Genomic DNA, 13965 nt, shown 5'->3' with positions numbered 1-13965 from the left:
CAAGTGGCTATAGGTAGGCTTGAAGAATTCTCATCGGTTCAAGTGGCTACAGTTAGTCGCAGAGTTGGAATATAGACTACTAGTACTATTTGAAAAGAAAACAAGAGTAAATCTGAACGTACTAGTCGGATCTGATCACATTGAGCTAGAAAGAAAATTCATCAGGAAACAGATGGCCGGTGACTTACTTCCAGACGTTGAGGATCTCGTTGTGCCCGGCGAAGACGCTGCGGAGCGTGTCGTGGATGGACTGCTCACAGCGATAGGAGGGCTAGAACTGAAATAACTAACATCTTAGAAAGCAACAGGAGATAATTCATATATGCAAAATACATATGAAGTGGTCTTCACCAAATTTGTTGAAACATGAACGAAATGTTTTAGCAGTACCAATGATACATGTCAAATTAATTGTTCCTGTCATGACAATGTAAAAGTAGTACTTGCATGCCAATGAAGACTTGCTAGTGTCAGATTATATGAGGTTCGGGACATGTGTAATTGTGCCAAGTTCACTTGTAATGCCATTATTCATGATCTGAACTTTATCCTCCACAAAATAAAATAAAAGTTGATCCATGCGAATGATACTTAATTTTGTATCTACTATTTATTTATAAAATGAATATAAAGTGAGTTTATAAATTCAGGAACAGAAAATTCAGTTAGGCTACTGTTAACTGAAATTTGGAGTGTATACTTAACAAAGGCTTCATTTGAATGTACAGTCAAATTAAAAAAATGTGTTCATGGGGCAACAGCACTAAGAGCTGAAAGAAAAAGGTGCAGAAAAAAGCTACTAAAAACAATATCAGAAGTAGTGCAGACGCTGTTGAGGCGCTGACTGAACCATTGATAGTACTACCACTCTTCTTTTTTGCGTCCATTAGCGTGACAGTGAGGTTACAACCCTGCCATCGACGACGACGACTAGGTTGCTGCTGCTGCTGTCCCAGAAACAAAGACAGAGGGAGATCCATTCAAGCTAAAACCATTGGAAACAAAAAGACTGCTGTTGCAAAACTATTCTCTACAGATATGTGTGAGATATCTCAGGTAAATTTTTTAAGAAACAAACGCAACAGTGTAGACCCTGCTTAACTCCGTTGTTTATTTTTTTTGCTTGAGCTACATGCAGGAAAGAGAGCTCCCTTTGAATGCAACACATATAGCTTGAAACGGAAAAACCTATATGCATCGGTCTGCACAAGTATTTCAAAGACACACAACGCAATTCATTTATCGTGGCAATGCTTACTGGAAGTCTGATGCAGCCGACGTACTAAAACTAAGCTGCACTATCCAGAGGTTACAAGATTTGGTGTATATATAGTCATAATAGCACGTGGAATTCTTCCATGGCTTCTTATTGTCTGCACTCTGTGCAGAACATGACCAGATTCATGGACTGAATTTCATGGATTTTATATTATTCACATCTGCCAAAATGAAACCTGGTAGTGGTAGATACACGATTTTAGGTGCTGGACTCAGTTGAATGTACTTCCCCCTTCCCTGCTATGGAGTGCGAGCTACACAGGATGAGGATCATCAATTAACTGTGTACTACACTTGTTGCAATTTGATCATAAGACCAGAAATAAATCATCTATCAACTGAAACCTTCATTCCCCCCTTCAAAAATACCAAGCGACCAACTGTGGAGCTCGGCTACGGCAGGCGGGCAGAGGGATTTCTACGCCATACACGGGATCGGGACTGGGGGTACGGAAGGATCCATGGGCAAGAGCCCTGGTTCTGCCTTGAGCTCCCTTGCTCCTAGGGCATCGTCGTACTGATGCAAGGGGTGAATCGGGGCGGAGCGGAGAGGGCGTACCTGACTGGTGGGCAGACGAATTGGAGCTTCCCGATCAGGCCGCGTGACATGGATGACCTTTGGTGCCGGCGGCATGGATGACCTTCATTCGCGCAATGGGCTCCTCCAGCTCCAGAATATGAAGAACCAAATCCTCCCTCTAGATTAGACAACACATCCCCACCCACATCGCAGTTGAGGAGGAGGATGAAGGAGGGCACGGAGTACCTGGAGGTAGCTGCCCATGAGGTCCCACTGGTTGCCGCGGTTATCGGTGTCCGCGCGCACCTTCTGCGTGATGAGCCAGGAGAGCCGGGCCAGCACCTCCTCGTACTCCCCTGCCTCCACACCACCTGCACATCAATCCCCACCCCGCCGCACGAACGCGGCAGCCATCAGTACAATACCCAGCCCAACACGCACCACTAGTGTCACTCCATGAAGCTAGCAAGCCCCGATCGGGTCGCGTCGCTCACCTGCGTGCTCCATGGCGCGGGGGACGAGGAGGACTCCATGGCGCGGGGGAGGGAGAGGCGGGTGCGGGAGGAGGCGAGCGACGAGGAAAGGAGTAGGCGGCAGCGGAGGCTGGCGGCGGCGACGAGAGGGGGGTGAGGCATGGGCGGCGGGGGAAGATGCGGCCGGGGCTTCCCGATCTAGATCGAAGTCAAGGGAGGTCGGTGGATGTGTCAGGAGGAAGGGGAGGGGAGAGAACTTGACTAGAGGGAGGGGATAAGGGGTGATAGCAATGGCGCACTGGTAGCGGTGCGCCATACGTATAGATAGCAATGGTGCATCTCTTACTAGTGCGCCATTAGTAGTTAAAACTAGTAATGGCGCACTATCCCCTGATGCGCCATTAGTATTTTTGAAAAAAAAAATTTACTAGTGACGCATCGTGGATGTGATGCGCCATTAGTATTTGGACACTAATGGCGCACCAACACATGGTGCGCCATTAGTATATAGAAGTGGCGCACCACATGTGTGGTGCGCCATTAGTGTCCATATTATCTATAGCCCTTTTCCTAGTAGTGATAAGAGGAAACAGTTAGTCCACAACAATATTCATGTCAACAATAATATTAATAACGGCACCAACAGTAACAATAATTACCTTGCAGGACAAACCATGATCAATTTAATTATTTCCACCGGAGACTGACACTAAGACCGACACTTGACCAACCCAGACTATAGTCCTTAACCATGTACACGACTATTCGAATAGATATAACTCTACAGAGGATGTACTCTTTACCCATGTGTATAGGATTTCTTTAGCCAGCACCGAGATGATAACTAATTCCCATTACGGCCTTTGGATTGAAAACACACCTGACCAGCACACACCAGATTAACTTTCCGGATGCCAGGAATCACCCAAAGCATCGTTCAAGATAAACTCTAAGGCGGGGAGACCATCGTCTCGAGTAGCATGGGATCACTATTAACACGCGCGAATTACAAGGGGTTCCCCCCTCTCGGCCCAACCGGGTACACCCATGCTCCCTGGCCCGATGACTGGCATTGCAGCCAGTACCTAGAAACCCTCATCATGGCCTCTCTATACGGTGTGTGCAGGGAAAGGTGTTAACAACTTACTGAACCGTACCCTGCCTGTGGCGGGCACAAGTGGTAGCACGAACCAGTATGGGGGTTACCGGAACAATACTTGATCTATGGTCAACTCAGGAGGTTTAAGTTTTCCTGCAGTGGTTAGCACAACATAATTCCTTGGCAGTACCCAACAGGGTCACCACCTGGTATGTCCCAACATACCGTCACTGATCACTCTCGTCACAATGAGATTTCAGTCTCACAGTCACTTTTCTCGTGACTGTTTCTTCCTGCAAATTAGCCTGGACCAACACAGGTACATATGGCACATGAAAAGAGCCGTACTCACTTATACTTCATGCTTAAACGAAGATAAAACACTATCAAGGGGGGTCGTGCATGTATGAGCAATACTATGCAAATTTCATATGAGTTGAATATATTCATAATTCAATTCTACATGCAACAAACACTATGCATTCACCATATGATGTGTTCAAGATGCTTGCCTTGAGCATGCAGAAAGATTGGGTGCACTCCAAAACTTTGAAAATTATATCTCCCCTCCATTTCCTATTTTCAAAATATTTTAATTACCACATAATTCCAAAACAGTACATAAAAGTTGCTTGGAAATTTTTGAAATAAATATTAAAATAAACTAGATGAAATTTGAGAAATAACAGAAAAAGAATCAAGTCAGTTGGAGTTGTGGTTTAAAAACTAGAGCCAGTCAAAGTAAGGGTCTACTCTGGATTTAAATTAAAACAGAAAAAAGAAAACAGTTCGTTAGGAAATATGCTTTCAAAATAGGAAGACGTACTTCATAGATTACGCTTTCATGGGACATGCTTTCAAGAGGAGGAGACGTACTTTGAGGAATACGCCTCCACTTAAAAGGAGCTGGCACAGCGCTGGGTCACACACCCACTGGTCAGGTTTGACCATTCCACGCACGCGCCGTCTCCTCCAGCCGAATAGAGGCGGCACTCCGGCGATGCTCGCCGGCGAACGGCGGCACCCCTCAGGGATCTAAGCACATGGGTGTGCTCAGGACGTCGAGGAAAACCCGTGGGTACCCTCCATGGTCGCCGAAGTGGACGGAGCCGCTGACGGCGAGCTCTCCGGCGGACGGCGGCGTCGAGTGAGATGGGGCTTTCCCCTATGGCGAATCCTGATCAAAATCGAGCATGGTGATGGATTTGTGGGTGCTCCAGGGTGCTATAGGTGAAGAGAGTGGAGAGTGGGAGGCCCTAATGGCATTGAAATCGACCGGAAGGTGGTGGCGGGTGCCGTGGCCGGAGTCGAGGAAGATGACCTCGTCCGGTCACTTGGATGCTTGAGGGGGATCAGACAGGGGGAGGGGAGTGTGGTGAGGATACTAGCGATCTCAGGGTGAGCTTTTATAGTGCATGGGGTCGGCTCCGCGGTGTCCAGAGGATAAGCACAACGGCGGTGGCCATTACGGTGGCAGGTGAGGCCGTTGAGGTCGGCAGCATGGCCGGTGAGGATGGTGGTCGCCCGCAGTTACTCCTGGGAGGAGCTGGGCTGCTCGAGACGCGCCACACAGGTCGGGCAGAGACGTGGCCGTGTGGGACTCGTCGGGCGGTGGTCTTGGTCGTCGTGGACGGCGGTGGATGACACTAGGGGCCAAGCGAGGGTGTTGGAGAGGTTCTTGGTGGTTGGGATGATCCAAAGGAGGATCAGGATGAGAGGGGGAGGAAGCAGAGACACGACAGGAGCTCGGTGCCGACGCGTGCAAGACACACACACTCTAGCCGCACCTGGTGCACACATGTTAGGTGTTCGTCAGATTGCCAGTGGCATCTACAGGGACACAAATGAGATAAGAATCAACAGGATGGTGCTTCTAGGTATGAGAGGGGTGATGGACATGCTAGTTTGGCCAAATGACCAAGTGTCCAGTGTAAGTTAGAAAGTGGCCATATTTTTGTCATGCACGCAAGGTGTTTGACAAAATGATCGGGCTACCTAGGGGATTTGGGTGATGATGGAATTTGGCAGGATGAGGTCTCTTTAGATGATAGAGATTGTAGTGGAGTTAGTTTGGCAAGAAGAGAAACTTATTAGTGCAAGTTTTACCAGAATTCAGTTTTGGATAGAAACTTCAGTGGCATGTTTGGTGGACTTGAAAGATGAAAATAGAGCTGATCTCCTGGAGTTAAGGTTTTGGTTGGAAGGACTAGAAGATGGTAGAGTTTCAGAATTAATGGAGCTAGGAAGATTAGGGTTGTAGTTGCAACTCAAAAATGGGACAGAATTGAAAAGAGGATGTTTCTGCCAAAATTTTCAAAAGTCATAGTTAGGTTTTTGCTCAAAAGTGATTTATAGGCATCATTTGACCTCTCAAAATTTTTGTGGGATTTTGAAACAATTATTTAAAATAATTGTAGTGCAACAGAAGCATTTTAAGTATTGAAAATGTTTTTAAAAGAATTACTTGTGGCAAATTTTATTATGAAAAAATTTCCTACTGTTATTTATGATATAAATGAAATGATTTACAAAACAACCAAGGACCACAACATTTCACAAAAATGATCTTCTATGGAGGGAAGAATTTTGTAAAACAGAAAATAGAAAAGCTCTAAAATTAATAACTGAGCTCATATAGCTCAAAAAAATTATTTCTGACAAAATTTTACTTAACGAAAATATGATTAAATTTTTGGGGTGTTACAATCAATGACCTAGTCGAGCAAAAATCCCGCTATTTCCTCTTGAATTGCCGCTACGCGATCTGTTGGTAGGAGCTTATCCCGCACCTCAGTGAACTTTTAAGAAGGAGATCAATATGCATGTATTAGTCGTTGTGTGATTAGATATCGATAAGGATGTAAAATTTGTGAATAGTGTTCTAGCAAACATACCCGTTGCTGTCTAGCATCTTTAGGCCTTTCGGATACCATCATGCGAATGTTCTCGCAAACATAATATGCACATAAATTAGTCCCTGGTGCCTGCTTCATGGCCTTTATGAGAATAGAATTCAATCAGATAATAATTAATGAAGCATGATAATTAATTGTATTGAAACTATAATTAAAGAGATGAGCTAGCTAGCTATAGATAGTACTACTTAATTACTTACCTTGGGTCGAAACCAATACATCTCTTTTTTCCATTCGCCTAGAATCGTTTTGATGTACCTTTTCCAAGCCCTACCCACCGTCAAAGAAAATGAATAAAGGAGTTATTAATTAGTTGATATTAGGAAATGACGAACTAAAGAGGCCAACATAAAGTTCAATAATGATTGAAATTACCTGTTGACTATCCCCTTCATGATTGAGTAGTCAACAGGTTTTTTAAGTAGTGAGTCCAGTACTTCAACTGTTCCTTCTTCAACTTGAATGATTAACAAGATCCAGTGGTACCTGCATGCAGCTACGTTTGCATGTATAAATTAAGCGGGCATGTGCATAACACTCATCAACTACCCTAAACCCTATACACTTATTAGCATCTAGCTAGTAAGCAAAAACAGAATTTACAGTACAAGACAGTGTGACTCACTGGAAGTTGTAAGGAAGTAGTATATCTCGATTGGTATTGAGGCGCTTCAAGAACTCTAGCATGTTATTCTCTACTTCTTGTTTATACCGTTCTAAGCTCCATGTCTTTTCAATAATGGTATTTGGGTCAATGAACCCAATGCCATAGCGTCCAGCTTTTTTCATTTCATACATCTTCATCCTGTACATAATACCACAGAAAAGATTATAGTGAGGATAATTACAGGTAATGATCAACGAGAGCACTACAGCTAGCTAGAGACTTAAATTACAGAAAGAAATCAGTTACACACAATAGCAACTGATGATAGATTTGTAGAGTGCGTCTTGATTGAATAACTGAAACAGTTCTGAATACTCAACCGACAGAGCTAGCTGATGGAAGTAATGATCTTCCTTGACTTTCACCATGAGGGACTCTCGATTGGTAGTCTTGGTAATTTTCATGTACCATTGATGCAATTCACACATTCTTGTTGAGAGCTTCTTGACCTCCCCAGGCTTGACCAGAGGTTCACCGCGGACATATTTTCGTTTTAGCTCCTCCTCTTTAAAAGTTTCCATGGGCTCCAAGGCTAGGAGTTGTTCTATAGTGCATCCGATCTCTTTAGCATGCCTTATATGGTCGTCGGTTATTACCAGCTGATCAGCGCCAGTACTCGCATGTGTTGGTACAATGAGCGCGCGAGGGGGGGGGGGTCGATTGCACCGCCTGTTCTCCCAGCGGGGGAACGGTTTTCTGGCTATTTTGACAGCTGCTTGGCTCGAGCTCGAGCTCGACTCCATCTGTTGTTGTGCTCGATGTGCCTTTCTGATTTGGCGCTCATAGTCTGAGTCAACATGTTTCGGTCCAAAATGGGCATCCACTTGGGCCTTCACTATGGCTACAGTTTGCTCATCGGTCATGTCGTAAGGCCTCTGCGGAAGAGGTGCGAGGCTTGGACCATATTGAAATCGCTTGCCTCCGCCTGTACCTCCGGTATTACCTCGACTTGTACCACTACGCACCATAGCTATGGTGGCTCTCTTCTGCTATTGATGAGTTGGCGGAGACGGCTGACATGGCTGACTTGGAGGAGAAGTGGGCTGACGCGGTGCCGGACTTGGAGGAGGAGGAGTGGGCTAAAGCGGTGTCGTACTCGGAGCAGGAGTGGCCTGACGCGGTGCCGGACTTGGAGAAGGAGGAGTGGCCTGACGCATTGGTAGACTTGAAGGAGCAGGACTATGCTGAGGCGGTGGCTGATGATCACTTGGAGGAGTGGGAGATTGCTGACACGGTGCTGGACATCGAGGAGGAGTCGGTTGACGCAGTGTCGGTGGCCTTGGAAAGATGATGCAATCCTTTCTCCATAGGATGATACGATGTTTGGCCTCTCCCAGTGTGTGCTCCTCGTCACCTCCAGAAATGCCAAGCTCTAGCCCCGAATATTGGTCCACCGCTTCATCAACCACGACACGAGCATAGCCAGCTAGAATCGGGTTGCAATGGAAGGTTGCTTCGGGGGAATTTGTATAAGCAACAGCGTCTGCCACCTTCATGGATATGTTCTTCATTTTGAAGTGTAGCTCACAATTAGTGTTCTCCATGATGTCATCCACAGGGTATCTATCCAGCAGCTGTGCCTTGCCAGGGGCGGAACCCATGCTGCTTCTTGGCATGGATGGGACGGTGCTATCCAATGCTGGATCATCCGCTAGTTGCTGCCACTGTTGAGACCCCCTTTCTTTGCTAAGTGAGCCGATTTTCTGCTGCTGCTGCTGCTGCTGGAATTGGACTACCAACTCCGCGTGCTTTGACTCTAGGCCTTGAAGGCGTTCTGCTTCCTACGTCCTCTGCTCCTCCTCCTCCTCCATGTTCCTTATTGCACGACTTTTGTAGTCGGCGTTCCAGTCCGCAAACCCCTCATACCATGGAACAACGCCTTTGCCTCATGTTCTTCCCAGGTGTTCAGGATTTCCCAGGGCATGCATAAGCTCGTCGTTCTCTCTGTTGGGCGTGAACACCCCCGTTCAGGCCTCTTCTATTGCTGGCCTTTTCCATTCTTGCATGGAGATCGGGAGTTGGTCCTTCACAAGAACTCTGCACTGACGAACGAACTTGTCGCATTCTTCTTAGGCAAGATTGGTTCGCCATCAGTTTTGATGGCATCGATGTTGTACTTTATGCCCAGCTTCAACTTTTTGGCCGGGTCTCACACTATCCTGCTGTCAGATTTTCTCGATCCGGAGGGCTGAAAGAAGAAAGATCAATTGGTTAATATATCTTCAAATAATTTAAAACATGTGATGATCACCAGATGCCTACTTATATAAATATACCTCACCGGTCTCTGTCCTTTCAAGATCAACATTTTCTTCGTCATCATAATCATAGTTCTGGACTTCATCAATTTAGTCGTCATGATCGAATATCATATCACCCTCCCCGCTATTGTTTAGATATTGGGAGCCATCATCTTCTTCATTCTGATCATCTGGCTGGCCAGGGGAGCGTATGATCTGGAACAGGGCCTCTTCTCCTTCTCTGCCGGTATTGTCTGCCATAGCTTTTATTTAACTAATACAAAAGAAATATAAAACAATTTAGTATTCAAATTACAATGCATGCATGCAATCAATAAGGAAAAACCAAATCATAGTAAATAATATGCATCATCGAATATAATCTCGAATATTATCAAATACCCAGTCGTGGCTGCACCTTCGAGCTCCTCTCTAAAGCAGACTCCTGGGCCTAAACTGCATCGCTGCCTTGTGGGCCCACTAGGCCTTGTGGGCCTGCATCCTGGCCCAACTACAGGTTGGGTTTCTAGTCGTATGCAGGCCGTTGTGGTCCAGTAGGCAGGCTTTTTTCTTTTCTGCTTTATTTATTTTCTTTTATTTATTTGTGAGTTGTGTTTTGCTGTTTTTAGAGTTTCTTTGTGAATATTTTTGCTTTAGGTGCAAAAAACTACAAACTTTCTATTAGTGCCAGTAGTTTTCAAATTTTAATAGTTTAAATTTGAATTGTTTGAAATTCGTGTGAATCACTAGTTTGTGAATAACTTTACTTTAAAAATGGATTTTTCAGTGATTATTTTTTCTTATGTTTAATATTAGTTTGTTTTATCATTATATTCAATTTGGTAATACTCAGGTTATTTAAAAAATTAAGTGCCTTTGTAACAGATGAGTTTTTGTCCGAAACCCTGATACTTCGAAAGAGATTGTCCATTTTGTACATGAAGTGCATCCAATTTTTGCCGTATCCCTCTCAACTTTTTAGCACATGCTAGGTGCGTGAAATGATGATACCGTGCCAACTTTCAACCTTTTCAGAGTTCATTTGTAGTGCTTTTCAATTTCAGGGTCATATAGCTCAAAAAATCAGTAAATGCATGAAAAATAATAAATGAAGTCAGAAAGGGTTAAAAATTGATGACTTGGCTTTGAATGGTGCATACTGAACGCACAAAAAGTACACGTTTCACATGCCAAAACACATAAGTACCCTAACTATTACAAAGATTCCCTACGGTTTGTCAAGTGGGATTTTCCAGATATATAAGTCCAGAAACTCACTAGAGAAAGTGATGACAGTGAAGCCGATACATCCCAGAGTGGGATCTTTGGGCTGTGTGAAACTTTTTCTTCGCGTGTGTTCCTTTGCGCCGTAACCATGTACAATCTTCACCATTTAACTGGATGCTCGGGTCAATATTCACTCTAAATGGAGCAATTTCATCAAAATTTTCATCATCTTCTGATATGCCTATCTTGTCATCCACTCCCATGATGTTTCTTTTCCCTGAAAGAACTATGTGGCGCTTTGGCTCATCGTATGATGTATTTGCTTCCTTATCTTTTATTTTTCTCGGCTTGGTACACATGTCCTTGACATAGAAAACCCACGCCACATCATTGTCTAGGACGAATGGTTCATCTGCGTACGCAAGATTGTTGAGATCCACTGTTGTCATTCCATACTGTGGGTCTTTCGTTACCCCGCCTCGGGTCATATTGACCCTTTTGCACCGAAACAAAGGGATGTTCAAACAACGTCCATAGTCAAGTTCCCATATGTCCTCTATGTAACCATAATATGTGTCCTTTCCCGTCTTGGTTGCTGCATCAAAGCGGGCACCACTATTTTGTTTGGTGCTCTTCTTATCTTGGGCGATCATGTAAAATGTATTCCCATTTATCTCGTACCCTTTGAAAGTCATTATATTCGAAGATGGTTACTTGGACAGCAAGTACATGTCATCTTCAATAGCGGCGTCATGCATGGCACGTGTCTGCAACCAACCGGCAAAGTCCATGTTTGTTCATGTGTAATCCAGTTGTCAGACTACTCCGGGTGTTTGGAGCATAGAAAATTCATGTGTTCCTCCATATACAGAGCCACCAACAAGGCGGAATTATGTAGAACTGTGTAGTGTGCTTGAGTGAGAGAATGCCCGCCCATACATATTATTTGATTCCCTCCTAGCGTTCCTTTTCCACACAGTCTGCCCTTATGCCGCAATTCAGGAACACCAATCGGCTTAAGGTCAAGAATAAAGTCAATACAAAACTCAATGACCTCCTCATTTTCATGTCCCTTGGAGATGCTTCCTTCTGTCCAAGCACGGTTATGAACATATTTCTTTAATACTCCCATGAACCTCTCAAAGGGGAACATATTGTGTAGAAATACAGGACCAAGAACGTTAATCTCTTCGCATAGGTGAACTAGGACATGCATGATGATGTTGAAGAAGGAGGATGGGAACACCAACTCAAAACTGACAAGACATTGCACCAAATCATTCTCTAATGTTGGTATGATTTCTGGATCGATTACCTTCTGAGAGATTGCATTGAGGAATGCACATAGCTTCACAATAGCCAATCGAACGTTTTTTGGTAGAAGCCCCCTCAATGCAACTTGAAGCAGTTGCATCACAATCACATGGAAGTAATGAGACTTTAAGTCCTGGAACTTTTTCCCTGCCATATTTATTATTCCCTTTATATTCGACGAGAAGCTAGACGGTACCTTCATACTAAGCAGGCATTCAAAGAAGATTTCCTTCTCTTCTTTGGTAAGAGCATAGCTGGCATGACTCTGATGTATGTCCTCTTTTCCGTGCATATGTTTCTGGTCCTCGCGTGCCTCCGGTGTATATTTGGTCTTCCCATACACACCCAAGAAGCCAAGCAGGGTCACGCAAAGATTCTTCGTCACGTGCATCACGTCGATTGCAGAGCTTTGAAATGCTTGCCTTTCTTTCTTACGGGATGCCTGCTCGGAAGTAATCGATGATGTCCCATGTACACATTCTTCTTACAATTATTCAAATATATATACTGTCGGTATCATCCAAACAGTGCGTGCATGCGCTGTATCCCTTGTTTGTCTGTCCTGAAAGGTTACTGAGAGCAGGCCAATCATTAATGGTCACGAACAGCAACGCCTTTAGGTCAAATTCTTCCCCCATGTGATCATCCCACGCACGTACACCTTTTCCATTCCACAACTATAAGATTTCTTCAACAAATGGCCTTAGGTACACATCAATGTCGTTGTCGGGTTGCTTAGGGCCTTGGATGAGCAAAGGCATCATAATGAACTTCTGCTTCATGCACAACCAAGGAGGAAGGTTATACATACATAGAGTCATAGGCCACATGCTATGGTTGCTACTCTGCTCCCCAAAAGGATTAATGCCATCTTCACTTAGACCAAACCATATGTTCCTTGCATCACCTGCAAAGTCCTCCCTGTACTTTCTCTCGATTTTTCTCCACTGCGACCCGTCAGTGGGTACTCTCAACTTCCCGTCTTTCTTACGGTCTTCTGTGTGCCATCGCATCGCCTTGGCATGCTATTTGTTTTGGAACAAACATTTCAACCGTGGTATTATAGGAGCATACCACATCACCTTGGCAGGAATCTTCTTCCTGGGGCGCTCACCCTCGACATCACCAGGGTCATCGGGGCTAATCTTATATCGCAATGCACCGCATACCGGGCACGTGTTCAAATCCACGTACTCACCGCGGTAGAGGATGCAATCATTAGGGCATGCATGTATCTTCTGCACCTCTAATCCTAGAGGGCAGATAGCCTTCTTTGCTTCGTATGTACTCTCGGGCAATTCATTGTCCTTTGGAAGCATCTTCTTTAACATTACCAACAACTTTCCAAATCCCTTGTTAGATACACCATTCTCTGCCTTCCATTGCAGCAATTCCAGTGTGGTGCCCAGCTTTTTCTTGTCAGCTTCGGAATTCGGGTACAACAATTTCTTGTGATCCTCTAACATGCGGTGCAACTTCTTTTTCTCCTTTTCACTTGCGCAGTTTCTCTCTGCATCGGCAATGGCCCGACCTAGATCATCAGCTGGCTCATCTGATGCCGCTTCTTTAGCTTCTTCCCGCATTGCACTACAAAAAAATACACCTCCGTGATGATACGTGTTTGTCATAGTAGGTCGCGTTTTTTGTCATGCATGTACATCCATGACGATTTTATGAGAGAGTCAAGATAGTCATACCTGTGCTGTCATAGAAGTGTTCCATGACATTACCAAAATTATCATCACGGAAGTGTGCACTTCCATGACGATAAATCGCACGTCACAGAAGTGCTTTCATCAAGGGTGACCGACACGTGGCATCCACCGTAATGGAACGCCGTTAAGCTATCATGTCAGGTTTTGGATCCGATAACCCGTTAACAGCCCCGACCAATGGGGATTTTCCACGTGTAAAATCATCACTGGCTGGAGGAAACACGTGTCGGCTCATCGTTGGGACATATGTCATCCACTCGTTGGACAGAAGGTGCCTATGATACGTCGACACATGGCACGGCCCAACAGAGGCCCATTCCTGTGAAAAGGCCAGCCCGTTTGACTTGGTCAAAAGGTGGCGGGCCGGCCCATGAAAAGCCTGTTAACAGCCTGTTCGCATATAGCCCATTTACAACCCGCTAACCTAAGGCCCGTTACGCCCTATCCGAATTAGGCCCAGTAGCGTCATCTGGGCCATCCAATATGATTCCAGCCCATTTTCACTTCTGGCCCATGT

This window comes from Triticum dicoccoides, chromosome 2A (assembly GCF_002162155.2).
Source record: "Triticum dicoccoides isolate Atlit2015 ecotype Zavitan chromosome 2A, WEW_v2.0, whole genome shotgun sequence".
NCBI classification, from domain to species: Eukaryota; Viridiplantae; Streptophyta; class Magnoliopsida; order Poales; family Poaceae; genus Triticum; species Triticum dicoccoides.
Note: the sequence above shows the minus strand (reverse complement) of the source record.